Here is a 12,874-nt window from a genome sequence, read left to right as displayed (position 1 = left end):
GGACCTAGCTAGCCCAGCTTTGGAAAGCAATCTTCTTCTTTTTTCTCGGAAAGCAATCTTCTTTTGTTTTTTTTTGGAAAGCAATCTTCTTTTGTTTTTACGGAAAGCAATCTTCTTTTGTTTTTTATTTTCTTTTGTTTCCTGAAAACAAAAAAAAAATTAAATAAATAGACTAAAAAACCTAAAGAGCCGCGTTGAGTTGAGTAAGAGCCGACAACAAAAAAAGGACTGTGGTTGTCCTCAGAATCGGAGGAGCTCCGGTCCCGTTAAAACACAGTAGCTGATAGAGTCAGAGATAAACCCTAAACCCCGACTTCCGTTTGTTCGTTCGTTGTTCATCTTCCTTGCCGATGAATACATCTCAAGCAACAACTCGTGCGGCACTGTTTCTAAACGTAAATATTTCTCTTTTTTCATATTAGCATCTGTGATGTTGTAATGGTATTTCGTTTTAAACAAGTTAGTTAAATGGTTAATTGCAGGGTTCCAATAGACAAACGACGCTTTTGCAGCGAAGCTCAACGAGTCAGTTGTGGGGTTCCGTTAGATTTCATACCTCACAACGTCTGTCTCTGCATAGAGCCAAAGCTGCTGCCTTGAGATGTTCTACTGGCTCTGCTGTTTCTGTTGTTGAGCAACCGAGCTTGGTTGAGAAACCCGCTGCAGAGGTCATCCATTTCTACCGCGTCCCTTTGATTCAAGAAAGCGCAAACGCTCAGCTTCTCTAGGCGGTTCAGACCAAAATCAGCAACCAGGTTGTCAGTTTGACGACTGAGCAGTGTTTCAACATTGGTCTTGATGAATCTGATTTACCACAAGAAAAGCTATCTGTTCTCAAGTGGATTCTTCAATAAACATTTGAGCCAGAGAATCTAGGTACTTTTTTTTTTTTACTGTCATAAATCATAATGCTATGTTTTGTTTGGTACTAACGATGTTGTTGGGGCTCTCTGTTTCAGGCATAGATAGTTTTCTTGAGAGGACAAAGAAGAAGCAGGAAGGACTTCATGCTACAATCATTGAAGTTGGTCCCAGACTCTCTTTTACAACCGCATGGTCCACCAACGCCGTTTCCATATGCAGAGCTTGTGGTTTAAACGAAGTGACTCGCTTGGAAAGGTCCAGGAGGTACCTCTTGTTCAGCAGCGAGCCACTCTTGGAGAATCAAATCAACGAGTTTGCTGCTATGGTTCACGACAGAATGACCGAGTGCGTGTACCCTCAAAGGCTGACTTCGTTCGAGACAAATGTGGTCCCTGAGGAAGTTAAGTATGTGCCTGTGATGGAGAAAGGTAGAGAGGCGTTGGAAGATATCAACCAGAAGATGGGCTTAGCCTTTGATGAGCAGGACTTGCAGTATTATACTAAACTTTTCAAAGAGGAGATTAAGCGTAACCCCACCAATGTTGAGTTGTTTGATATAGCTCAGTCCAACAGCGAGCATAGTAGACATTGGTTCTTTGCTGGGAACATTGTTATTGATGGAAAGCCAATGGATAGGTCTCTTATGCAGATTGTAAAGAGCACTTGGGAGGTAAACTATAAATGGTGAACTTTAATTTTTTTTATATTTATTTATGATAAAACTCTGATCTTATGTGTTTAAATATGCAGGCAAATCGAAATAACTCTGTCATTGGGTTTAAGGATAACTCCAGTGCTATAAGAGGCTTCATGGTGAACCAGCTACGACCTGTGCTTCCTGGTTCAACTTGCTTACTTGATCTCAGTGCACGTGATCTCGACATACTGTTCACTGCTGAGACACATAACTTCCCTTGTGCGGTGGCTCCTTATCCTGGCGCCGAGACAGGTGCTGGAGGGAGAATTAGGGACACACATGCAACTGGAAGAGGTTCCTTTGTGGTTGCATCCACTTCTGGTTACTGCGTTGGGAACCTCAACATGGAGGGATCTTATGCCCCATGGGAAGATTCCTCTTTCCAGTACCCATCAAACCTTGCCTCACCTTTACAGATACTCGTAGACGCTAGCAAGTAGCAACGGTGCATCTGATTATGGGAACAAGTTTGGAGAGCCTATGATTCAAGGATACACGAGGACTTTTGGGATGAGACTGCCGAGTGGGGATAGAAGAGAGTGGTTGAAGCCTATTATGTTTAGTGCAGGTATTGGACAGATTGATCATACTCATATAACTAAAGAGGAGCCTGAAGTTGGGATGCTTGTTGTTAAGATTGGTGGACCTGCTTACCGTATTGGTATGGGAGGAGGTGCTGCTTCGAGTATGGTTAGTGGCCAGAATGACGCGGAGCTTGATTTCAATGCTGTGCAGCGTGGAGACGCTGAGATGTCTCAGAAGTTGTACCGTGTTGTTCGTGCTTGCATTGAGATGGGGGAGAAGAATCCCATCATCAGTATTCACGATCAAGGCGCTGGTGGGAACTGCAATGTTGTTAAAGAGATTATTTATCCAAAGGGTGCTGAGATTGACATAAGAGCGGCTGTTGTGGGTGATCATACTATGTCGGTGTTGGAGATATGGGGAGCTGAGTATCAAGAGCAGGATGCTATTCTGGTGAAAGCTGAGAGCAGAGAGATTTTGGAGTCAATCTGTAAGAGGGAAAGGTTTTCAATGGCTGTGCTTGGAACAATTAATGGAGAAGGTCGCTGTACTTTGATTGACAGCACAGCTGCAGCCAAGTGCAAGAAAGAAGGCTTACCTCCACCTCCTCCTGCTGTGGATCTTGAACTTGAGAAGGTTCTTGGTGACATGCCTAAGAAAACGTTTGAGTTCAACCGGGTTTCTTATGTAAGGGAACCACTTGATATTGCTCCTGGGATTACATTGATGGACTCTTTGAAAAGGGTTCTGCGTTTACCCTCGGTTTCTTCGAAGCGGTTCTTGACAACCAAAGTGGATAGATGTGTGACAGGTCTTGTTGCCCAGCAGCAAACAGTTGGACCATTGCAGATCACTCTTGCTGATGTTGCAGTCATCGCGCAGACATTCACAGATCTAACTGGTGGTGCATGTGCCATTGGTGAGCAACCAATCAAAGGTCTGCTTGATCCAAAAGCCATGGCTAGACTAGCTGTTGGAGAGGCTTTGACAAATCTGGTTTGGGCGAAGGTTACTGCACTTTCTGATGTTAAAGCTAGTGGTAACTGGATGTATGCTGCCAAGCTTGAAGGAGAAGGATCAGCGATGTATGATGCTGCAATTGCCCTATCTGAAGCAATGATCGAACTTGGCATTGCGATTGATGGTGGAAAAGACAGTCTTTCAATGGCAGCTCATGCGGATGGTGAGGTTGTTAAAGCTCCAGGAAATCTTGTCATCAGTGCCTATGTTACCTGTCCAGACATAACAAAGACAGTGACTCCTGATCTGAAGCTAGGAGATGATGATGGTGTTCTCTTGCATGTTGATTTGGCAAAGGGAAAGCGGAGATTAGGTGGATCTGCACTGGCTCAGGTTTTTGGTCAGATTGGAAACGACTGTCCTGATCTTGATGATGTTTCATATCTGAAAAACGTTTTCGAGGGTGTTCAGGCTCTCATTTCAGACAACTTGGTATCTGCTGGACATGACATCAGTGATGGTGGACTAGTTGTAGCAGCTATGGAAATAGCTTTTGCTGGAAACAGAGGTATAAGCCTTAACTTGGATTCAAACGGAATTAGCCTCTTTGAGACTTTGTTTTCTGAAGAGCCGGTCTCGTGATGGAGATTAGCAGCAAGAACTTAGACGCTGTGATGGAGAAGCTCCGTGGTTTTAATGTTACTGCTGAGATCATTGGGAAGGTCACTGACTCACCTTTGATAGAGGTGAAAGTGGATGGAATCACTCATTTGAGTGAGAAAACTTCATTCCTCAGAGACATGTGGGAAGACACTAGTTTCCAGTTGGAGAAGCTGCAGAGATTAGCGTCTTGTGTTGAGATGGAGAAAGAAGGTTTGAAGTTGAGGCATGAGCCTAACTGGAAGCTCTCGTTTACTCCTTCCTGGACCAACGATAAGTATATGTCTAAGGGTAAGATTGCTCTCTATGAAGCTTTCTTTATCTCATTAAGTCTAGGTTTCCTGATGCTTATATTTTTAATATGTTGTCAGATGTTAAACCGAAAGTAGCTGTGATCCGAGAGGAAGGCAGCAATGGAGACAGAGAAATGTCAGCTGCATTTTACGCTGCAGGTTTCGAACCGTGGGACGTGACAGTGTCTGACCTTCTAGCTGGAGCCATCACTCTTGACCAGTTCCGTGGGATTGTGTTTGTTGGAGGTTCAGCTACTCTGACGTCCTCGACTCAGCCAAAGGATGGGCTGCTTCGATAAGATTCAACTCTCCTCTCCTCAGCCAGTTCCAAGAGTTCTACAAAAGACCAGACGCGTTCAGCCTCGGAATCTGCAACGGCTGTCAACTTATGGCCTTGTTAGGATGGGTTCCAGGCCCTCAAGTTGGCGGGTCACTCGACACCTCCCAGCCGAGGTTCGTTCGCAACGAGTCAGGAAGGTTTGAGTGCAGGTTCACAAGCGTGACCATCAAGGACTCTCCGTCGATAATGCTGAAAGGAATGGAAGGAAGCACCTTAGGAGTTTGGGCGGCTCATGGAGAAGGAAGAGCGTACTTCCCGGACGAAGGAGTCTTGGACCATATGCTTCACTCAGATTTGGCTCCGTTGAGATACTGTGATGATGATGGGAGCGTGACTGAAGCTTACCCTTTTAACCTCAACGGCTCACCGTTGGGAATAGCGGCTATATGTTCACCTGATGGAAGACATCTTGCGATGATGCCTCACCCTGAACGTTGTTTCTTGATGTGGCAGTACCCGTGGTATCCGAAGAGGTGGGAGGTTGAGAAAGCTGGGCCGAGTCCGTGGTTGAAGATGTTCCAGAATGCTAGGGACTGGTGCTCTCAGCTGTAGAGTCATGATTAAGTTTTGGTGATGGTTAGTGAGTGTTCTGACAATTGGGTCTACGTTTTGTTTTTACTTGATAATACATTCTTCAGAATAAAAAATAAAATATAATAATCATTGCATGGATTTATGTTGAAGATTTGAAGTGGTTCAGGAGAATAAGAGCTTCCTCCAACAACAATAACAATACAGTTTGGTTTCAAAACCATAGTCTATAACATGGAAGATTCTACTAGAATTCTCCTCTGCAAAATCATTGTTTCAAACATACTAAGTAGTCAGTACATATATAGCCTGATCACCATTTTTTTCTCACTAAAACAATTTCAATGTATAAAATTAAATTAGAGAATGCAATTCTTGGTTCTACTCTGCATAAGATGAGCAAATGAATCATCTGGATTTCACTGTAGCATGGTCGGTATCAGCTATGTGCTTGAATAGTTTTGTCCTGGCCAAGGTAGATGAAATGGTGAGTCTTAACAACATATGAGTGATACAAAAGTATACTGCTGGAGATGACATAAGAAACAAATATTTAATGGACCAACCTTGACTCAAACTTCTCTCCGCATCTACCACATTTGTTATAGAAAGCTTTCTTCGATGTGCCCTAACGTGAATTTTGATATATACATATGATTTCAGTAACTACCAGGCCAGAAACTATGATCTAGTGATGCTACAAGGGAGGAATGATTGTACCTCTGATGTCATTCCTATGTCATCAGCTTCACTGCTCTTCTCCATCAACCCTCCGAAGTTATTCTTATCCTTACCCTTCTTGCTTCTGCGCCTTCTCCCTGTGCTCTTCCTGTTATCATACTCCACTGAATCTTGCTCATCCTTCACATTGTCATCTGTGTTTAACTCTGCTTTGTTGGCATCACCAGCATTCTTTGTAGTTCTCTCCTTCTCGACTACAACTTCATCTTCTTCTCTTGACACAACATTCTTTAGCTTATTCTTCTGCTCAGATACCATCTTCTTGAGTAGACTCATCTCGTCATCATTGGCATCCTCATCCTCACTAGACTCTTTCTTCACATCCTCCTCTGCAATAACATACTCATCATCAGTCTCATCAGCTTCTCCTAAAACTTCCTCCTCAACATCCTTTTCTTCAGCTTCATCATCATCCATATTGAACCCATCCTGAATATTCTCTTGAAGCTCCTCTACAGTTTCAGTTTCAGGTACCTCAACTCTCAACTCTGCCACAATCTCTTTGTGCTTCTTAGACTGCTCATGGTTCTTCCACTGCTTCTCAGTTTTGAAATTCTTGCTACAAACAATGCAATACAGCACCATACCATCATCATCACTATCATCCTCTTCCACTACACTGAACCTTCCATCCTCCCCCTTTGCCCCAATCAGGTTGCTTCATAGCTCTCTCTAACCTCTCCTTATCCATCTTCTCCTTCCTCTCCCTCTCCTCCACCTTCTTCACCTCCATCTCTATCCTCTTCATCACCATCATATCAACCATTCTCTTGTCCAGCTTCTTCACAAAAGCAGCCAAGCTTCTCACACTCTCGTTGTACTCTCTCTTAGCCTTCTTCCTCACCTTATCATTCTCCTCCTTCAACTTCCTCCTTATCCCACACGGTCAGGCTCAGCCATCACATCAAACTCATCAACCCAACAAAAATCCATAACAGTTCTAAACCCTAACCAGTAACTATAAAAATCCTTCACCTGAGCATACGGACTCTCTAGACTCCCCATGGCTGGAGCCTCTCTCACAGAGTCCATTTTCAACCCTAACTTCCTCGCGAAGTTAACCTCGTTGAGGTGAACTTTGTTGAACACATCGGAATACACCTTGTAGAATCCTTTCCAGGTGTCAGAGTAACCGGAGTATACCTTGGTGGAAAAGAAAGGTAAGAGATCCGGAACCGTGCCGCCAGACATTCTACAAGATCAGCCGTTGTCTATGATAGTTTGTATAAGCTATATATATGATTATTAACCATCTAAACCTAAAATATTCACCAATATAAGTAATTAAATATCTATATTGTTAAAACACTTAACTACCATTCTGCCATTAACCTACTTTGATAATTACAAAATAATGCCATTGATATTTAATTTTAATATAAATATGATTTATATAAAATAAACTAAAATTATTATATTCAGATTTTTCAGCCGTCTATATATAGTTTGTATAAACTATTTATATGACCATAAGCAGTGCCAGACTAACCTTTTATACTGCCAGTCAAAATTAAAAACTATGTTTCTACAAATTTTATCAGCATCGCAAAAGAATATAAAAAAAATTTAAATTTTCATTTAAAAAACCTAAATATTTAGTCTGTTCATTAAAGAAATAGTGATATTAAAAACACTTATTGTTGAAATATAGATCTTTTGAATTTTTCTTGTAAAAGCATTCATTAGACTCATATAGTTAATTAAGTCTCTCAATTATAGTCGTAATAATTAGGCAATCCATTTAACTTTTTTTGTGACATGATAGACTGTAAATAATTTGTTATCAGTTCCAACTTCAAAAAAATTCTTTCATTTGTGACGACTGACATTGAAATAGTCAACAATATGCGATAAACAATTTATATATTTTGATTTCCATTCATTATCATTCTTTTTATTTTAGAGAAATATGTAACAAATATATTTATCACCAAAATTGATGAGAAATAATATTTCTTTCACTCTTATAATTTTATTCCTCTGCATTTTCTTCCAATTTATTCCTAATGTTTTTACGATAGTCATCGGTTAGATTCTAAAGTTGATTGGTAAACATAAAACCAAATGTATATGGGAAAATAGAATTCTAACTTCTAGACTGGGTGGAAAATGGATCAAAACTCTCGATTCGTGGAAATACATAACGTGTGCTTAAGTCTGTGTATTTGTTCCAAGGGAGAAATAGATTGTCATCCTTTATCGGCTGAACTGTTACATAGACCTTTGTCAGTTCAGTACTGAATATTGTTTTAGGGAAGGATGACAACAATGAAATAAATCCCATTTAGTAAACTAGTAATCACATTTTGAGTTAATGTATTAAGAATTGCAGTTCATTTCCTATGTTAAAAAACGATTTCTGGAAACTTTCAGCCCAAGCTTTATATATTATTTATGGAGACTTGAAGCCACACCACAATAGTACTGAGTATGGAATTCACTATTGCGTTGTCTCCTTCGAAAACGATTTTCTTGTATGATTGTATCCCAATTCCCAAGGCCGAGCAAGCTTGTATTGCCCAAATTCGAGCTGAACATTATGCCTTTTCAGGTGTAGTTCTCCCGTGGAACCTTCCCATGCCGCGCATTCTTGAAAACTTCCAGTACTATTTCGATTTTCGAACCGAGCTTTACTTAGAGCACCTTTATCGGGCGTATTTAACCCGTCTCTTCTGTATTTATCATTAAAAAGAAAATGAAAAAGAAAAAAAATAGATTGAGACGTTTCTTATTTGGAGTCAAAGAAGAAATGTATACGGGACACGTGTGAGCAAATTGAGAGGAGAGAGGAGGAGCATGGTTTCGTGCTCTGGTTCTGTTCTCTCTCTTTCTCCCTCACGAAGAACGGTGATTTCCTCTGGTACATCCACCGTTGCTCAACTTTCTTCTAAGAAGCCGGAGACTTCCGACGGAGTTATGTCTCCTGCCTGCCTTCATCCACGCCGCCAGAGATTTCCTCTGACTGCCTTCACCCGCTCTGCCGCTTCTTCCGTACCGAGACTCTCTTCACGATCAGGTAATCATCGAAGTTGAGAACTTGATATAATGGGCTGATTCCTGGTTGAATTCATTAGGGTTTTGCTTCGTTTGGTTGATAGCTTTTAAAGATTGGACCTTTAGCTATGTGGATGCTTTGTCTGTGAATCTTTGTAACTTTGTTGAGAAAAGTTGGATGATTTTTTTTTCGATGCAAAATGGTACTATGGGTGTTCTTAAAGGCAAGTTTTTTGATTATATTATGACTGATTGTTCTGTAAATTTGGTTGCTTTGGATTATGTTTGAATGAATACTTTCACAGCCATGTGAATTCTGATTGATGTTGATTCTTTGCTCAGCTTGCCATTATCACGGCCACAGCTGATCTTTTAACTTCTATCTTACAGAATGAAACCCATCTCCACAAGAAATCTCAATAAAGCTCAACAACAATGCAAAGCAGCTTCAAGACCATTCCTTTCAACCCTGACTTCTACTCCCAAGCTTCTTTCTTCTTCAGTTACACACATCTCCTTTCTATCTTCTATTATTCAAAACTTTGACAAGTACAAGAAAATAACAAAAGAACCAATCTTTTTGTACGTTTGAAACAGAGGAGATAGTTGTCGTGAGGTGGCTCTGTGTATTTTATTGCATTGCCCAGGCTTCTCGAAATCACCTGCAACACACAAGGTTCATCGCACAAAGAGTACAATGCAAAACAGGTTAGGATGATCAATGCTTGTCTTAAAAATGTGCTTGTTCTCTTGTTCTGATTATGTTCAAGTTCTTGTGCTTTGTCTTGTTCTGTTTCAGTAATGAGAATGATATGCTTCATGTTTTTGGTTGTGGTTATTGATTCATGTTCTTGCTTATGGTTATTGATTCAAGTTTTTGTTCTTCATTTTTTTTTTTTAAACTCTAAAATAAGAGACTTGCAATGGAGGTCACCTAATCTCAATGTCTTTAACTAGGTCTCTTATTCTACTTTTCCTCTTAAATACCATTAAACAAAGAATAAGAAACACAATCACCATCTCTAGGATAAAGATGCTCTTAGGCGCCATGTCATCGAAAAATAGTTGATTAAATTAGGGTAACAATTATTATTATCACCAGTAAATATATAGAAAAAAGCCTAGACGCGTGTGTGTCCTTTAAACTATCAATCTCCTCCTGATTCTAAAAACAAACAACATTTTCTTTCTTGTCGTCAAAACTTTCTAAAAATAGACATTTACTTGTTTGTGTTCTTCGTCTTCATTGTTCTCCTCTGAAACATCCTTGTCTTCGTCATTCTTGCATTGCAAATTGAAGTTTTTTGGCAGTATTTCATTTTGGAATCATGGAAACGTCACAAGAGCACAACTTTTTCAACCCCACGTCTAAACCAGAAGCAGAAGATCCAATCGTTAGACTTTCTTCGTCTTCATCTTCTTCTTCATCTTCTTGTTCTTCCATAGAAGCAGAACCAAGACCTGTTGCGGAATTCGTGGTTCTTCTGATACCACTTGTAGAGTCAATCGTAACTCTAACAAGACTTCCTTGGGGATTCGTAGTATCCCCTGGTCCCTTGATCTTTCCCATTGATTCAATCCTTGTTCATGACACAAGAGTTTTTCACCCAGTTCGCGGCCGCAGCACACTACATCTGGGGTGGATCCAGGATCCACAACATCCACTATGAAGTATCGGAAAACACCTCCGATGTGGTTTACAAGATCATAACTCTCTCTCTGTTCCTGGGTATGCAAACCCTAGAGAGTATAAAGAGATAATACAAGAGTACATGGCTAAGAGCTAAGACTAGAACAACATATCATCTCTAGCTTACTCTATCTCTCTAAGAGACGCCATGGAAGCTCCCTCTGGATGCTTTGAGGCTCGTGCCTCCCAGAAGCTTGGCTTAGAGATCCCTGTCGTGATCTCTCCTTCTTTGTATTGTCAGCACTTAACCTAATGGGCTTTATCGATTAAGCCCATAGGTTGTCCACGCGTAACTTGTGCAACTCGGCCCAGCCGATGAACAAGTCCGATGGGCTTGACCAAACCTCACAAATCTCCACCTGTTTGGTCCAAGTCCATAACCCTTCCTTTGTGCTCGACACCTCTTGAAACTTGAGCAAATCTGCTCATCCTCTGCATCTCCATGTCTTCTCTTATCTCTTCTCACTTCTCTCAGCTCCACCTTGAGCTTAGCTTGAAGTCCTCTCATGATCTTCTTGAAACCTGCATAAGCTTACACTTATACACCACAACTGCTGTAGATTAAACACTTAAATCCACTTAGCCCCATCAATGAAAAATAGACATCATGCTTGATGAAGGGTATGTGACAATCCCATTGTCATTCTGAATTTCCATCACCTTCATCCATTGTCTTGAGTTGTTAACCCAGCTGCTACACTCCAAGTGTCAAGCTCAACTCCTCATTGAAGTCGTGTTACTTCATATCTTACTCCTCGTGAACTTATCAACAACACAACCTTGCTGTCAAAAATCACGAACCTGTTCAAGTCTTGAACAGAAACCTGAACATCTTTCTGCAAGTTGATTTCCTCCTTGAACTTCCGATTCCACTCATGTGTACTGAGCCTTGAACCAGATATCATGAATTCTGTGCAGCTACATTCGAACCATATATGCTTCAAACCTGAAACAACCTCTGATTCTCTACTTGTTTAAACACTCCAGCCTTGAACACGTTTTGTACCGTTGTTACTCTGAACAGGACCCGCCATCCAACCATCACTGCTGGACAGACTTTCGACACAACCTTGGTTCATCCTTTATGTTGTTAACAAACATTGCTACCACATAATCCTCCTTAAATCAACCGCAAACCCTTGAAGTCACTCATGTTCCATATCTCTGAAACAGTCTTTGACTTACCCTTGATGTTCTTGAACAGACTGCACTTGAGCATCACTTTGTACCGCTGCACAAGCAGGACACGCCGCCTAACACCACCTGATTAGGAAGACTTTCGACACAAACATCTTTGCTCCACCATCTGGTCAACCTGTTCTGCAACAACAGAACCCCACTAACAGATTTAGACCCCACTGCTAGTTAAATTAACCGAGCCTTATACCATCCAATCCATGATACGCGTTTGGCTCTCCTCACGAGCTGCCTGTGATATCTTATCTAGAATCCCTGATATCCCTCTTTTACTCAGCTGTGAATTCCTTTCCTCAATACCCTTCTTGTACTGAGATGTCTCCAATACCGAAACCTGTGCATCACCATCAACGACTTGAACACGCCTGCTAGTCATTTAACCCGCCATTAGCCAATGGACTTCCTTGAGGAAACTTCCTCTCTTCTATGATGCAACCATATATCCAGAACTACACTTGTTCTGTTCCCTTAAATGCAATCGGCTTTTCCTTGCATTTAGACTTTCATGAAGCTTCTTTCAGTTCCATGACTTGAGCTTAAGATGAACCTACTTGTGGAGAACAAGTCTTACTCTTCCTGAGATGGACAAATTGTAAGACACTTCCCTGCAATCCCTGCAAACTATAAGACACTTCCCTGCAATCCCTGCAATGTCTTCTAACAGTTTCTTATTTTGCTTCATCTCACCATTCTTCATCTTCACTGCTCAATATTTCAGTATCTCTTGATACTTACTTCCCTTCAGTTTAACCAAGCACTTCACCACGTTTCCTCTTGCATCATACTCGGCTCTGTGTTCCTCTGTATCAACTTCACTGCAGTGTACTCATGATACAAATGCTGATTTACTTGTCTCGCCTACAAGTAACCTTATGTAAGACTCTTCTTACAAATCTCCTTCTGATGCGCCTTGTACTTGTTAAGTGATCCTGACACTCCTGGCCTTGACACTCTGAACATATCCACAAGCCCCTTATCATGGATATAACCTTTCCCCTTCAGCTCTTACTCCCTTGAGCTGACAAAGTTGCTAACCCGAAACTTCTACCTTTCAGCTGAACCAATCAAGACATCTTCTAAACCAGTGACTCACTCCACCTGGAATCAGATTATATATACCCCTGATGCATCAATCCTTATATAATCTCAGTGGCTCCACCTGAATCAAATAACCCTTTAGAAGTACCATGTCTCTGTAACTAAGTTTCTGCAACTGTTCAATGTTCATGTCGGCCCTTGAACATATCTCTCATCATACATGCATGTGATACTCTTGAGATACTCCCTTACAGCTTCTGTCGTGTCAAACTTGAACTCATGACAAGTTTCTCAAGCTGTAACTATACTCGAACCATAACCTGTTCAAGCATGAAGTTCCGACC

At 41.1% G+C, this 12,874-nt stretch overlaps 1 long non-coding RNA gene and 2 pseudogenes across 1 annotated transcript; 2 read left to right on the top strand and 1 right to left on the bottom strand.

The window, feature by feature from the left end:
* The first annotated feature begins 184 nt into the window (after positions 1-184).
* LOC108816413 (probable phosphoribosylformylglycinamidine synthase, chloroplastic/mitochondrial) lies at positions 185-5,002 on the top strand (annotated as a pseudogene).
* Positions 5,003-5,278: 276 nt separating this feature from the next.
* Positions 5,279-6,802, bottom strand: LOC108816883 (DNAJ protein JJJ1 homolog; annotated as a pseudogene).
* Positions 6,803-8,290: 1,488 nt separating this feature from the next.
* LOC108816702 (uncharacterized) lies at positions 8,291-9,463 on the top strand. Its single transcript, XR_001943902.2, has 3 exons — positions 8,291-8,627; positions 8,996-9,107; positions 9,203-9,463. It is a non-coding gene; the product is annotated as an uncharacterized LOC108816702 (long non-coding RNA).
* Positions 9,464-12,874: the final 3,411 nt, after the last annotated feature.

The sequence above is a fragment of the Raphanus sativus genome, chromosome 7 (assembly GCF_000801105.2).
Source record: "Raphanus sativus cultivar WK10039 chromosome 7, ASM80110v3, whole genome shotgun sequence".
In the NCBI taxonomy this organism is placed as follows: domain Eukaryota; kingdom Viridiplantae; phylum Streptophyta; class Magnoliopsida; order Brassicales; family Brassicaceae; genus Raphanus; species Raphanus sativus.
This window is presented reverse-complemented; position numbering and strand designations above follow the sequence as displayed.